This window comes from Onychomys torridus, chromosome 6 (assembly GCF_903995425.1).
Source record: "Onychomys torridus chromosome 6, mOncTor1.1, whole genome shotgun sequence".
In the NCBI taxonomy this organism is placed as follows: Eukaryota; Metazoa; Chordata; class Mammalia; order Rodentia; family Cricetidae; genus Onychomys; species Onychomys torridus.
Window position 1 is genome coordinate 103,315,887 of NC_050448.1, and position 17,027 is coordinate 103,332,913.

Below are 17,027 nucleotides of genomic sequence, written 5' to 3' on the forward strand. Positions count from 1 at the left end.
GAGTTTGTATCTGACTGGCTATTAATGTATAGGAAATCTCCTGTGTAATTGTGTGTCTGTGAGTAACTGTACACAATAGACTGAGATGTTTAATCTCTCTCTCTCTCTCTCTCTCTCTCTTTCTGTGTGTGTGTGTGTGTGTGTGTGTGTGTGTGGAGAGAGAGAGAGAGAGAGAGAGAGAGAGAGAGGGAGAGAGTCAGAAAAGAGGACATGTTTTGTGAGAAAGTGTGTATGAGAAACATTGTAACAGACTGTAACAGTCTGCATGAAGGAGATTATATGAAAGGGGCCATTAGATGCATGAGATTGTGTCTGACAGAATATTATGAAAGCCTGTGTATAATTCTGTGCCTGTAAGAGACTTATCTCTACACACAGACTGCAGAAGACTGTATATACCAAAATCTATTGTGACAAGATAATCAAAAAACTTTATATGCACATATAAAAATGCCATGATGAATCCCATTATCTTGCATAATTAACAAAAATGGAGAAAAAAATGTCACCTCAAGAACTCTATAGTGAGTGTCATTCCTTCTGTCTAATGGCAACATTTCAGTTCATTTTTGAAATTTTGTTTTGGCTGTTGTTTCTTATAAAGAAACACTATTTTATTTAGCAATTGAGTCTTATAAAACAACAACAACAACAACAACAAAAAACAGCAACTCTAGCATTATATGTAGTAGCACAGAGAACATTAGCCTTTACTGCCAACCCTGTGAATGTGAAATGTTGTATCTCTCCTTGGCGTGCATCAGTTAATTGACATGCATCAGTTCATGCAGCAAGTCCAGCAGCAGCTATGCACTGGTCAGATAGGTACAGAATGAGCAGAAACTGCTTGTAGATGTGAGGACTCAAACGGCACAGAATGCTTACAGATGGGTTAGTGAAAACATGCAGAGCTTAGCTTGTTCAGTGTATGAGTCCTTTGGAACACACAGTCTGGTTTTTTATTAACGATGATTTCTCCTCTTCCTCCTCATTTTTTGAGACAAGGTCTTGCTTGTGAAACTGCAAGGAGATGGCCTTCAACTCAAGTCTCTCCTGCCTCTACCTCCCGAAGGCTGCAACTGCAGGTATTTGCTACCATGCTTGACTTGGGCTCCTGGATTCTTTGAGAAGGGCTGTCATTAGTGTTTCGATAGGTTGTTATTGAGGGCACTGAGCCTCCTAGTAGCCCTACTCTCAGGAAGCTACCATTTTAAACACCCCATTCTAGTATGCTTCTTTGGGCCAAAGTAAAAAAATAAAATAAAATAACTTTTACCAAGGCATGGGCAGAGTCCTATGTCATTAGTCTTTTACTACGGTATGCACTTGGGGTTTTTTGAAATGACATGCTTTTGTTCCCAAGAGCCTGTTTTTCCTAGAGACCCAGAGAATTACATCTTTCTACAAATGTAATATTAGTATCTACACAAGTCAGTATTCAAATTAGATCCTAGACCATACATTTTCAAGTGCATTTTATGGGAAGAGTGAGCTATTTTTACTCTCTGTGCATATGAGTAACATCTAAAGAAAGCTATCAGCCACTTGCCCATGGGAAATATAAGAATGTTATTACCTAGGCAACTACAACATGTCAGATTGCAATTTTATTAGTCTATTTATCTGTTTCCCCAGGAACTAAGTGGCACTGTATGCTTGCGTGAGGGGTGTCCTGTGTGGCACTGCATGCCCTCCAGTTCCTCTAAGAGCAGCTTTACTGCCACATTGCCACCCCTTTCGTGCTTTATTTTAATACTCCTTCATTCATTCCATTTGCTCATCTTTCCAGGGGGGAAGAAGGAACAAATAGTCAGGGTCCATATTTACTTGACTTTGGAAAGAAATGTAGTTACTCCAGACTTCACTTCTTCTTTTTGAATGTTGGCACACTGTGGTGTTATTTTCTTACAGTTTCCAGTATCTTCTCTTTGCTCTTCATATAATGTGCATCTGCTTATTTCTTCTTTGTCAGACCCTTTAGAATGAGAGTTCATTTTTGAAATTGTAAGTCAACGTTCAAGAACCCCTAGTTTTTTAATGATATATGTGACTCTAAAGGGAGAGGGATTTATCGGTAAATTTTTACATTGTTTTGGGTTCTTGCAGATAAAGGCAAGTGGGTGTTAGAGTTAGCTGTTGTTAACTTGACACAATCTACACATTCCTGAGAAGAAAGAGTTGAGATTTGAGAATTTCTCGGGTCTCTGCTTTAGCTCCTGCCTTGAATTCCTGCCTGATTTCCCTCAATGAGGGACTGTGTCCTGTAAGGTCAAATAAACCCTTTCCTCCACGAGTTGCTCTTGGTCATGCTCTTCATCAGACCACCAGAAAGCGAAGGAGAACAGTGGGACAGGGATGCAGATTAGCTACCCAAGAGAGTCAGTTGTTTGGGGAGAAAATTTGACTTTCCTCTTGGAATTCACATCCTCTGTTCTCTTTCTTTTCTCTGGTGCATTGCCTCTGACTCTGTACCCTGTTGATTTCTTTCCATGCAGTAAGAATGTTGTCATCATGGGGGGGGGGTGAGGAGGGGGGAGACAAGCATGAGAAAGCTATCAAATTCACTCATAGAGACAGAAAGAGGAGAAAAAGGAAAAGGAAAAGGAACCGATTACAAACTACCATTCACATTTGTCTGCTGCCTTTAAAATATAGATAATGTTTTAAAGAGAGAGTTCTGCAAACCGATGACATTCTTGGACAGTACACACTCATTTGTAAAGATATCTGTACCCTGTGGCTTACTAAGCCCAGGTAGGAACTAATTCAAAAGGGTGTGTCCTGGACAAAAGGGAGGTCATTCAAAGGGAACAAAGTTGCCATTAGATAGGAGGAGTAAGTTTTCCCACTTGTACAGTGTGGTGACAATACTTAATTACACTCAATTACATACTTCAAACTTGCTGAACACAGACATTTCAAAGGTTCTAGTTACAAAAAATGGTAAGTAATCGAGGCTCTGGATACATGGATTAGCTTGACAATAATTCTATGATACCATATGTTAAAATGTCACATTGCCTTGTGAATGCATATAATTATTATCAAAAATAAAAAATTTAAATGCTTTAAAGTTGTTTGTATAAAGATGTTTAAGTAGAACTATAGTCTAAGATGAAATTTTTTGGTGAACAATTTAAAAATATTGGTAAGTGGAAGAAGACTGTTGGGTTTGGGGGAATATGCCTATAATCCCAGCACTTAGAAGGGTGATGGAAGCAGGAAGATGGAGGGTTCCAGGCCAGCTTGGCCTGTCCACTGAGTTTGAGACTACCTTGGCTACCACACATATCGAGACCATTTTTCAAAAACAACAAAGAGAAACCAGAACAAATGAACAAGAGAAGTCCCCTTCAGACTGAGTGTAGAGGAGAGACTCTGTTATTTTTCATCCCAGCAGCAAGGCAGAAAACGGCAGTAAAGGACGTAGCTTTGTTCAGGTAATGTATTAAAATTTTTCCAGTGTGAAATTCTGTGGACAAATAGATCAAGATTTTCTTCTTTGGAGAATGTGACTATGGATGATGCTTTCTGATAAAATTAATTGCAATGTTTTGATTTAAAATATATGTTATTGTCTAAGATCTATATCTATTTTCCTTGTAAAGCAGGCTTGTTATCACCCAAAGCCTAGTTGACTCAACTTCATAGCTGAAAGTTCTATTACTGTTTGTTGAATAATTTAGTTCATGAATGAGCTTGGATCTTTTATTCATGCTAGTCTCAATAATTTAGAATCAGAGCTGGAAAGGAATTTAAGAGGCAGCTTTGAGCACATCTCCACCCCATGTTGAAGTCCTTCTTTGACACTCCTGACAGCTGGTCAACCTCACCCTACTTGAAGGCTTCTGCAATGGTTTTTGTCAGCTTGACATAAACTAGAATCACCCAGAAAGTGGGAACCACAATTGAAAAAACTACCATGGTCAGATTGGCCTGTGAGCATTTTTTTAGCATAGTAATTGATGTAGGCAGGCCACGCCATTATGGGCATTGTCACCTCTAGGCTGGTCGTCCTGACCTGTATAAGAAAGCAAGCTGAGCAAACCAGGGAGAATAAGCCAGTAAGCAGTGTGCCTCCACGGCCTCTGCTTCAGTTCCTGCCTCCAAGTTCCTGCCTTGAATTCCTGCCCTGAATTCTCTCCGTGTTGGATTGTGACCCAGGAACTGCGAAATGTAATAAATCCTTTCCTCCCCCATGTTGGTTTTGGTCAGTGTTTTATCACATCAACAGAAAGCAAAGTGGTGGCAAACTCACTTCTTCCTGATCCCATCTGTCAATCACTAGAGGACTCTAACGGCTAGCAAGTTGTTTCCACCAATTGACTTGAAATTTTTTTAGACTTACATTTATTTGTTTGCTTGTTTATGGGTGGAGGGAGGTTCCTAAATGCAGCACAGAGGTCAGAGGACAACTTGCAAGACTTGCTAGTCTCCTTACACCATGTGGATTCTTGGGATTCAATTTGGTCTTCAGGTTTGACAACAATCTCCTTTACCTGCTGAGACATCTTGCAGGCATTGTCCATCTACTAACTTTAATTTGTATCCTTGTCTCTTCCGCCTGTTGACCCAATTTAATTTCTCAAGCACAAGAGAACAAATCAATCCTTTCTCCCCTCAAGACAAGAGTTTGAAAACTTAAAAATACTTAGTTATTAATTTTTTGCAAGCGCGCGCACGTGTGTGTGTGTGTGTGTGTGTGTGTGTGTGTGTGTGTGTGTGTGTGAACATGCATTCCACAGCCTGCGTGTATAGGTTTAAGGACAATTTTTGCAGTTGGTCCTTTTCTTCATATAGTTTCTGAAGACTGAACTCAGGTTATAGGCTTGCTGAGCCATCTTGCTGCCACTTTTTGGACTTTTTTTTTTTTTTTTTCTTAAACTTTATTCTTTCAGTTGTTATTCATAGACAGATATTGGATTTGCTGTGCCATCTAAAGTTGTTTTCTTTTAAGGCAATGCATATTTGTCACTACCAGGAAGCAGGATGCACCTGCTTCTTTTATTAAGAATACTCCACTTGTTAAAAAAAATTATTCTATCTAGCGTGCAGTGCTGACATATACCCTTAATCCCAGCACTAGGGAGGCAGACAGGTGGATCTCTTGAGTTCAAGTCCAGCTGGGTCTACAAAGTAAGTTCCAGGACAGCCAGGGCTACACAGAGAAACCCTGACTGAAAACAAACAAACAAAACAAAACAAAAAGTTCTCCCTTTTGCCAGTGCTGTGTGACTTCAGTGTCAGTGAATCTACTCCTGGCTAGGCACAGGAGACTATGATAATTGACTGAAAATTCAAATGTGTTTCACACTTCCTCATCTCCAATGGCCACTGTGATTGGTTTGAAGATTGGCACATCACCCAGCTCAGGCCATTTAGGACCAATGAAATTCCTCTCTGGGACTTTGGTTTGTATAATAGGAAAAACATCATATTGTTCAGGGGACTGATGTGCGGTGACATGCATAAGACTACAGGAAAAGCATCTCCTAGCAACCAAGATTGGAGTCAACCCTACAGAGCTTACAGCTGATTGGTGAATTTGGTATGTCAGCTGTTGGGTTTTCATCAAGTGCTAGAAGAGTCAGAATGACAGGCTCTGGGATACAGGAGAAAGAATAGCTCTTTCATGATCAGGCTTCAGAAGTTTGGGCAGTTCATTTAGAATGTCTGCTTCTGGCTTTCATTGTCAGAAAAAAACGAGCAGGTTGAAGTAGATATTTCAAAAAGAATCTTCCTGCTTTTCTACTTTCTTGACTTCTGTATGGCTTTGCTTCTAGATCAGCCGCCTGAGCGTCTTGGCTACTATTCACTGAATTTATTGTAATTAGGATTAAATTGCTCTTATTGGATTGGTTAGTTCATAAAAGTCAAAGAACAGAAGCAATTTTCTCACAGTACATCTTCCTTTGTCACCAGTAATTAAACCACCCAAAGTTGCTTTCTCCATCCTTCCTCACTGCAAAAATTATCTTTTAAAATATCTTGATGTGTATATGTATCTCATCCTATTGTAAGACATCTATAATTTTAAGACTGTAATTTTTGTTCAGTCAATAGTAGGTCTCATGCTCTTTTACCCCTGTATTAAAAAAAAATTACAGCTCCAGGAAAGTTGCAGCAGTAACAGAATGAGTAGTCATAGAGCTAAACTCATATGCCTTAGTTGATATTTTTCTGTTTGCTTTCCTAGGTATGAGTTTCCTGAGTGAACCTGCTGCTCTCAGTGTACACATGAAGAAAACTATAGACCTCTAAGAAGAGTGCTATCCTTTCCAGGGAGCATTTAGAAGTATCTGGAAGAATAGAGGTGGTATAGTGTAAGGGGTTAGAAAATTTAAGTCTTGACTGTGTCTGAATTTCTGGCTCTCTGGGCCTTTATTTTCATATTTACAAAACATTGACTATTACTGACATCTAAGTTTATATTCAAACCATATTAGTCAGCATTAATATTATAACAGTGGAACTGATAACATGAGGTGAGACTTGTTTTTTGTTTTGTTTTGTTTCGTTTTTTAACTGTGAAAGGGAAATCTTACGTTATATCTCTCTGCAAATGGGGCTGGACTTGAGTTTCCTTACGTAGGTAATACATTTGTGGTTGGATTGTAAAGGAATTTGAAACACTGCAAAGGGATTTACGGAATTATTATTTTAACTGGGAAAGAAAGCAGACTGTAAACAGCATGTGCTGGTGTGGTTCCACTGGATGTGAGCTTAGGTCCAGGGAGGCAAATGGGTTTCATACAGTGTATTGATTATTGGTAGAGGCTACCTGGCATGCTGCATAAGAAGTCTTTCCTGTGGAAGAAAGACTGGATAGCAAGAGAAATATGAGTGGTGGTCCAGTGTTGCTATGGTCTCAGGTGTTCCCTACAACTGACATGTTGAAACTTGATGGGCAATAAAATACTGTCACAAGATGAGGCCTATAAGAGATAAGAGCAGCACCTTCATGGATGGGATTGAAATGTGTGGACAAGATATAGTCCTCAAAAGCTCACAGCTAAGCAAGGCCAAAATCATTCAGGATGTGATGTTAACTTGCTTCTTTGTGTGACTTAATGATCAGAGAAGACATGTAACTGGAAGAGTAGACACATAGCTCAACGTTCTTCCTGTAAGGGGCTGGAGAGATGGTTCCATGATTAAGAGCACTTCTTGCTCTCGAAGAGGACCTGGGTTACAATCTCAGCATCTACAAAATGGCTCCCAACCATCTGTAACTCCAGTTCCAGAGGATCTGGTACCCCTTTCTGACCTCCCTGGGCACAAAGCACAGCACACACATGTTGCACATGCATACATGCAGGCCAGATACTCATACACATAAAATCAAGCAAAAAAAAAAAATCTAAAAAAAATACAAACATTACTCCTATAGGTTAATTTACAGAGTTTTATGGGTTTTTTAGTCCTCTGAGAAGAGGCACCTTTGACTGAGGCATAAATAAAGATATGCAAATACATGAAAGAAAGACAGAGAAGGCAGTTATGTTTATTTTCTTGTATCGGTGCCTCTTTTTTTATCAAATTAGATGAGGTATCTTCTTATCTTGCTCTTCCATATCTCCAAATCTTAATAACCTAGAGCACAGTTAAAACAAGGAAGTGCGCAAAGGCCTTCTAAATGACTCTAGAACCTCCTGAGTATTAGTTAGTTCACCCACTCAGAAGTATGCTCTTCTTAGGTCCTCAGAGGGAGTCTAGTTACTCATAAACCACAACTGTAATAGTCAGGGTGCACAAAGATGCCAGGTGATATTTGTACTGTATATGCAAGGCACCATAGGGGGTGATTTATGTGAAGGGCACAAAGACTATTAAAGAATCTTTCTTGTTCTCAGTTTTTAAACTCTAATGGAGCTTATAAAGCATTTGGGTATCAGAGAGTATAGCCCAATGTGAGTTTCATGGGGACTTGCAAATGGAGTACTGTGTAGTTCAAAAGCAGGACGATTGCTCACACCTACAGCACACAGCTGAAAGGGCAGTGCTAGAAGACAGAGGGGTGCTTTCGGCAGGATCTTGTCTTGTCAGCGGTGGCAGTTATGTTTCTCAAGTTAGCACAAAGTGGAAATGTAAAGGTACTTTATGAGAGTACCTGAGTTGAAGTCCAGGAGCCACTTAGTATAGGGACAAACATTGAGAGACTTTGAGGCCATCACTGAATAACACAATAACCAGTACTCTAATGCTTCATAGGTTTTGCAATCAGAAGTTACCTTGGAGGCCAGTTGGGCTCCAAATTGATGAAAGACACTTAGGAAGGATAAGTGACTACCAGATAAAAAGGGCTGTGCCACACCTGATACACCCTTTTCCTTACCTTTTCCACCCTTCTTTTGTTTTTCTTATCTCTGTCTCTCTCTGTCTCATCTACCTATCTACCTATCTATCTATCTATCTATCATCTATCTATCTATCTATCTATCTATCTATCTATCTATTGTTCTATATCTGTTTATTTATTTATCTGACTTTTTTGAGACAAAAGAAAGCAGGGCTGGGGATGTCATGAGGCTTCCCGTGTTGTTGGGTCCAGAAGCTGAGCTCTTTCCCATCCTTCTTGCCTCACATTCTCTTCTAGTCAGTCATTCCTCCTGTCCCGCCTTTATATCAGATCTGCTTGCTTCAAGTCCTTCCAGGATTCATACGTTTCCTTCCATTTCTTGAATCTCCATTCCAAGATGACTGTGGTCATGCACACCTGTAATCCCAGCACTTGGGAGAGTATGGTATAGAATTCAAATTCAGGTATGCTTGAGATACATAGTGAGATACTATCTTAAAAAAACAGACAAACAAAACCACCACCATCATGACCGCCATGACCACCACTACCACAACCATGGCTACCACCATGGCCAACATGACCAGCACCACTACCACCATGACCACCTTGACTACCACTGCCACCACCACCATCATGACCACCACAATGACTACTACTACCAGCACCACCATGACCACCACCACCACCACAACTACCACCAGCACCCAAACACATTCCGCTTACCAGAAAGTCATCTTGCAAATCTGACAGTGGTAACTTTGTGTGCCTATAATTTTTCACTGACAGTAAAATAAACCTGGAAATATGGCTATCTTTTTCTCACCTTCCACCATCCAACTCCTAATTCCATCATTCCTTCTCCAACTTCACCTGACTAACACCTGAGCTTTTAGGAGTGCCCCTGGATATCGTCACCTCAAGAAGCCCAGGCTAAGTTAGATGCCCTTTCCCTGTCCCTCTTGTTAGGCTGACCTCATTGTATTCTAATTGTGTACTTACGTCTCCCCTCTTGTCGAATGGGAATTCTTTGATAACTATGTTTTCTTCATCTTTGTCAGAGTGCATATTAGGAGTTTACTTCAGGCTGAATGTTTATGTGCACACCCTCTCAAATTCCTATATTGCAATGTAATCTATAATATGATAGTCTTTAGGAGCAGAGATATCAAAATGTATCCTTATAAGGGAGATAGCAGAGAATTCCTTTGCCCTTTCTGCCATATGAAGAGACAGAAAAATGGCTGTCCATGAATCAAAACAGGATTTCTTCAGGCATTGAATTTGATGATGATTTACTTTCTATTTTTATTTTGTAGGTATGGGTTTTGCTTGCATGTCTGTCTGTGCAGGTGAAGCCCACAGAACCCAGAACTACAACTGTAATTTGAGTCACAGATGGTTGTGAGCCACCATATGAGTGCTGGGAACTGAACCCAGGTTCTCTGAAGAACAGCCAGTGCTCCTAACCACTGTATCTCTCCAGGCCCAAATTCCTATTATTTATTTGCCACTTAGTGTGTGACATTTGATTTTGACAGCCTAAATGGAATAAAACCATACTCAATATTAGGACATATTATATTCTCAATAAGTAAATGTGGAACGCATGCACAAGTACCTGAAATAACAGCCTGAGCACAGATGACCAGGCAAATATTTTACTATACCCTTGCTTTGTGCCATGAGCTATGGATCCAAATTGTCTGAGGGTTTTTTTTTTTTAAGCACAAAATTCTTGCACTCACCCTTTCTCACAAATATCAGATTCCTTCTCTGCATTTTTATTTTCTCACTGAATTCTAATGAATGTCTTCAGGTTGGCATTTGTGTCAAATCAGTGCCCAGTGTTTTTTCCTTCCTTCCTTCCTTCCTTCCTTCCTTCCTTCCTTCCTTCCTTCCTCCCTCCCTCCCTCCCTCCCTTCCTTCCTTCTTTCCTTCCTTTCTTCCTCCCTCCCTCCCTCCCTCCCCCCTTCTCTCCTTTCCTTTCCTTCCTTTCCCTTTTTCTTGTTGTTGTTTGTTGGTTTTTCTCTGTGTATCTCTGGCTTACCTGGAACTCACTCTGTAGACCAGGCTGGTCTCACACTCAGAGATCCTCCTGCCTCTGCCTCCTGAGTGCTGGCATTAAAACAATATGCACCACCACTTTTCCATGTCTTAAAGGATAATCGTGTGCAATAGGCTTTAGAAAGGTTTGCATTCAAGATGGTTACATTTGTTTAAATGTGTATTAAAGGATAAGCCCTCTCTAGAACACAGCACATCATAATACCATTCACTAATGATTATGGGAAGATAAGGCTCCATTTCACTTCCTACTGCTCAATTATTTAGTTTCTACTTTTCTACCTCTTCTGAAATGGGTTTCATTTGACACATTAATTTTTTTCTCTGCAATTGTTTCTTAACGTCTTATGCTCATTTACTCATTTATTCTTAAGGAACTCCCATTTTTTTTTTCCACCCCAAGTTTCCCTTTCTGATGAAATGCGGGTTTTTAGCTCTGGTATTGTGATGTTCATGGTTCTCTTAGACTGCCTGGCTGCATCTCTGCAAAGTAGCAGAAGGGTTTCCGTTTACTAGGGGCTTCTTCTGCCATCACGTTGAGCCTGTTGGTTTCTGTGGATTGTCAGGGCTCTGGGGACAGATGCTGCTGTGGGTGGGAATTTGGCTGGCTTCACAGTTTTCCATGGACATCACGTGCTCCTTGGGCTTGGGCAGGAAGCCTATTTCCACAGGCCATCCTGGAGCAGGAAGACAGGCCCTGTGTAGGTGGTTTTGAAGAAACCTCCTTCTGGCTTTCCTGTTCCCAGCTGGCTGTAAGTTTCCAGGTCTTAGTGTTGAGACAGCCTCTGAGCTTTACCCCTAATGGAGCAGGATCATGCTTCATGTGTTTGCAAGACAATTCATGTACAGCTTTGGATTGAATTAGACACATTACATGACTGCTGACTGTTAGTTCTGAGCTTGTCATTTGATTCAACTCTAATGATGTCCTAGTGGATGTTTATGCTATTTTCATCCTACTTGGAGAGAAAAAACGAACATGTAATTCTTATTGTGTTATGACTTGTTACATTCTAGATAAACAAAAAAGACAAGTTTTTTCTAAGTTCTTTCCTGAAGTTTGTTTTTTCAAGTCACCAAGAATAGACTAGTTAGCTACCACAGACTATGTAGTGCTTATATATTCTATTTATTATTATTATTATTATTATTATTATTATTATTATTATTATTATTGCTTTGTTAGCTAGTAATATGTATTGATTTCAGATTAAGTCCTTGTCCCTAATTGCTTAAAATCTAGTAAGAAATGAAAGGTGTTTATCCAACTCAGAACACATGTTGTGGAGTTAAGAAAATGTCAAGATGAGTTAAAGAAACATATCTGGGGTTTTCAAAGATCTCTATTCTGAAAGAGAATTTTCACTCTGTCTTGACGCAGGCTTATATTTGCTCATTCATATAAGAACAGAGGACAATCCAAATGGATTGCCTATAATTATTTGTATTTGTTAACTGATTACTCTAATGAACTGAGCATGTAGTGAGCATGTAGTTGGCATAGGCTCCAACTAGTGTTACAGAGGGTGATGAAATGGGTCATGTTGGCTATTTAATGAAATATCTTTTAGCATATTTTGTTTGGCTTTTCTAAATATGAATCTCTAGGAAAATCTACGTTATAATAATCTTGGATGCTGGCTTAGAATGTCAGGTTTCAGAGTTGAAACATAAAAACCTTTTATTATTTAGGTTTAAAAATCCATAAAGGCCTACATCTTCCTCCAAGGTAGAATTTAGGGGTAGGAGTATATTGCATAGTTAGAGAACTGCCTAGCAAGTCTCTTGGTTCAAGCTGTAGCACCGAAAATAAGTATTTTTCATTGATAAAAGGTGGTGTCTCTTAGAAATCCAGAGTGCTACCATTGTGCTGCAGGGCCAGTGTGGTGTTTTTTAAAGTGTTGGTATCAGTAGCCAATTCTTGTCTCTTTGTTTTGTTTGTTTGGTTTGGTTTTTTGAAACAGGGTTTCTCTGTGTATCCCTGGCTGCCCTAGAACTCACTCTGTAGACCAGGCTGGCCTCAAACTCAGAGATCCACCTGCCTCTGCCTCTTGAGTGCTGAGATTAAGGGCGTGTGCCACCACCACCTGGCAACCATTTCTTAATGTTGAAAACAGTTGAAATTTTTATATTATATTTTTATAGAATAGTTAAGTTGAGTTTTAAGGGGGTTAGGGAGATGGCTCAGATGGTAATGTGCGTGCCATAGAAACATGAGAACCTATGTCTAATACCCGGCATCCATCCTAAAGTCAGGCAGGGAAGCATGCTCCAGCAGTCCCAGTGCTGAGGAGATAGAGGTGGGAAGATCCCTGGGGCTCCCTGGCTGGCCTAGCCAAATTGTCCAGTTCCAAGATCAGTGAGAGACCATATCTCAAAAAATAGGGTAGAGAGCTATTGAGGAAGACCTTTGACATCAACCTCTGGCCCTATGTGTATATGACCACACATGCACACATAACCTATGCACACATGCACACCAATACATACATGCCCACACAAATTATTGTTTAAGGTTTTATTTTAAAAACCTTGATAGCAGGTGGTTTTTGGAAATGCACAGGGTGGTTTTTAGGTCATTTAAAGAATTCTTGAAGCTGCATTTCTGCTTATTTACAGCTATTTCATATTCAAAGACACCACTCTTTATGAACTGTTTCTTAAAAAAATCGGTCTCAGAAGACTTGAAGTTTTTAATTTTACTAATGAGTTCTGAGAATACCGTTTGCTTATCTAAACCACCATGGTTATTATCAGTCAATGTGTTAATAAGCATCTAAGTGATTTGCAAGAGGTATTTGATATGCTGTCTAGGGAATATGGTGTTTGGGGCTATGCCAGAGTTACAGGTAAGTTCAAAGTAGAAAAAGTACTTGGTAAATGCATGGACTCCAGACGTGGAGGAGCCCAGTGTCTGCAGTCAGAGCGGGTGATTTGGACTCCAGGCCTGTCATTCACTAATACTGCAAACTTTGATTGTGCTTCCTCATCTGGAGAATGGGACTCAGGTACCTGCTTTATTGACAGTAATTAAATGAGAGGAATATATGATGAACTTATCACAGCTAAACGTATACTCTAAAAATCACAGACCGATGGTCTATATCACAGATCATAAGTTTGATTACAAGCTATAAGAAATTTTAATCAATTAAGTTTATTTACTTTTACAAAAATATTCTAATTACTAGTCTTCCCGATTCCCCATATGGGAGGCCTAGAAACTATTTCAATTAGACATTTGAGCTAAAACAAAACAAAACAAAACAAAACAAAACAAAAAAACCAAAAAAAAAAAAAAACCAAAAAACACCCAAAAAACCAAAAACAACAACAAAAAAAACCAAAAAACCTTTGTTTTTCAGATTAGCTTTATATGCGTCTAGAGTTTGAAATAAATCTTAAAAAGCACCTATTCCCTGGTAGGATGCTGAGCCCTGCAGAATTTATCTTACTAGAAAGTGAAGTCTATGCAGAAGAAAAATATTCAAATGTGATCACATCTATGGTGGCAGACATTAGCCCTGCCTGGAAAGCAGGGAAATAGGACAGTTTTTTGGACTACAAAGGTCTGATGCCTTTTAAAGGTGAACAGACTAGGGCTGGTGAGAGAGCTCAGTGGATAAATGTGCTTGCTGTCAAGGTTGACAACCTGAATTTTACCCCTGGAACCCCCGTGTCAAGTTGTCCTTTCGCCTACACACACACACACACACACACACACACACACACACACACGCACGCACGCACGCACGCACGCACGCACACACGCACGCACGCACCAGGGGTGGGGGGCATGGCAAAGGCATGTAAGCACATGCGTACAAAATAGATGTAAAAACATTAATGAGCTGTCAAAATAGTTAATGGTATTTTCTTTCTGTGGACTATAAACCTGTTTGCTGGCTTGATGCAGTTGTGACTGCTCCTTTCCCTTTTAAACACGTCTTGGTTGAGATAATATAGTATGTGCTTCTCTTGTTTAATTGTCATACAAAGAATAGCCACTGGCAGTAAAATTGTGGATAGTAAGACTTGTGCTAGATGTGTGGCATGCTTTCTAGAAAATACACATATTTTCCTTCCTTTTTGTTTTTCTGGGTGATTTGTTTGCTGTTATAAGACAGAGTCTTTTTCTTTTTCTGGTACATAGGCATTGAACTCAGGGCCTTGTACATGCTAGGCAAGCAATCTCCCACTGAACTACACCCCAGTTCCAAATTTCCCCTTGACTTCTTAAAAGACAATGAGCAATTGCTGGTTCTTAGCCCCTGTTGCCCTGTGATGCTCAGTAAATGGCTCCATAGAATGATAAGAAATAGTTACAAAATCCCTTAGAGTCAAGGTGGTTGATCGGAGGACACGAGGTGGGGGATTTTTAGAAATGGTGCCAGGCGGTGGTGGGCAGGGCTACATATACAAAACCTGTCTTGAAAAGATGATTTAAAAAAGAAAAAGAAAAGAAGAGATCTTGCCAGTGTTTGACTCGAGGAAACGACCACTTCAATCAGTTACAAAATCACTGTCCAGAGGACTGTTTGAAGAATAAGCGTTGCTTCCATTTTAGAATTTAGAGAGAAGGAGACAGACATTTAAGTAGCCAATCAATACGCTGTGGGCTCCAGAGTTCATTGGGAGCTTGGATGCTCAGAGGAAAGGCAGGGTTTGCTTGGAGCAAGGGGCAGCAACAGGCTCTGCCCTTGTGGAGAGCTCGGGGGTGGGGGGACACAATTGATTTGAGTTTTTCTTACTCATGATCTTTCCTTCCTGCTTTTAATCAACAACTTATTTCTTCTCTGTGATCCCTCATGCCCCCACCCCACCCCCTAAATGGCAAGCGGGGGAAAAAAGATTTCTTAAAATGACTAACAGAAGAACACATGCTCTGCCTACAACCAGCGGACTCCCTAGGATAGTCTAAATATAGACCACAATCTAAATACAGACCGCAGAGTTCCGACTGTGTTTAAAGGCAGCATTCTGACCAGCCGAGGGAAGCTTTTGCATTATTCTGTGCTGTTTCTTTAAAGAGAAATGGCGTGAGTTTTTTGAAATGATAACCACTAGCAGAAAAGACACTGCAATTGCTCAATTTGAAGTAATTGCCTAACTAGGGAGCAGAGAGTCCCAGGAGAGGGCTGACAGAAATAGCTGATGCTTTTTTTAGCTGCCAGTATTTTAACTATATACAGAGAAAAATGAAATCTATGTAATTAAAGTTCAAGTATGCACACCATTAGATGTTCCAAGCAGTTAAATAGGTAAAGAATTCATTTGAACGATGTCAAACACTCAAATGTAAGGATAATTTATACACACATAGCTAGAATCATGTACTTTAACCCAGTGAAAAGGAGGTACACGTTTCCTCAGAATGGAGAGAAATGCATACAGTACAGTTTATAAAGACATTTCCCAAGGCATCACTTGAATTATTTATTTCTTTGTTTAATCATGATGGACGGTCTCTGAGAAGTTTGTTTGAAAACTGATTTTGGCGTGGACAATAATGGAAACATGATGATACTACTCTTATTTCTCAACTTCTCTGCAGTGCACCCAGGAAGCCCCAGGAGCGCTGGTTTAAGCATCCTGTGCCTGTATTCTACCCTCTGGCTTTCCCATTACCCCACTGTTTTCATCATCTGTCAAGTTCATGACAACAAATAGTTGCAATTAGGAATTTTAATAAGAATATGTCAGACTTGAGGCCACAGATTATACTCCATTTTTTTCTGTTTTTGTTCTTTTTTTTTTTTTTAAATTTAGCACAAGTTTTCTGTATGTAACTATTAGGAAAGCCAGGGGGGGAAATGGCAGTAAATTTCAAAATGTTAGATCAATTTTTCCACTAACAGCTTTATCCAGCTATACTTTAGATGCCCTAAGGACCTCTGGAAAGCACACAGCTCGATGACTTGGAGGATGCTGTGCATACACTATTACTTACCATCCTACCGCAGCTTCATCTCTCCTCTCCCCAAACCCACACTCATCATTTCTATTCTCCCATTCCCCAAAGTCCCCGGCAACCACTCATCTTCTTTGTCTTTATGGATTTGCATGTTTGGGGGAATTTATATCAACGGAATCATACAGTATGCAGACTTCGTTGTATGGCTTATTTCACGTACAGTAATGTTTATTCATGTCTAGCATCTATCAGTAATTATGGTACAGGACTTTCCTTCAAGTCAGACTGTGGCCATCTTCAAGAGCTCTGCTAGGCTTGCTTGTAAAGATCACCGTGTCCGGGCTTGGCTATTTTCCTTCCCTTGTAGAAGGAGCAGATGAAGAAGGTCATAGGGCCCTCACCAGCCAGCCCTACTAGTTGTATAGAATTTTTCCTTAGTGGCGTATGGCCTTACGGTCTCATGGGATGGGATGGTATAGATGGGGAAGACTGAGAGGAGGGGCTTCATCTACGTTGCTGCCATCCCTGCTAGGTGCAGACCTCCCAGTGGGGCTGCTTCTGCCTGTAACTCCTCCCTGCTGCTCTATACAAAAGCTTAATTCAACTCACTGATTCTCCGGGGAGACCTTCTGTGGAATCCTACTTCAGTTTGTTGTTGGTACCTTAGGAGGAAGGGTAGATGTTTCTGTTAGCACAGGGAAGGGATTTTAGCAACAGTGCTTTATTCTTTTAATAGTCTTATATGTC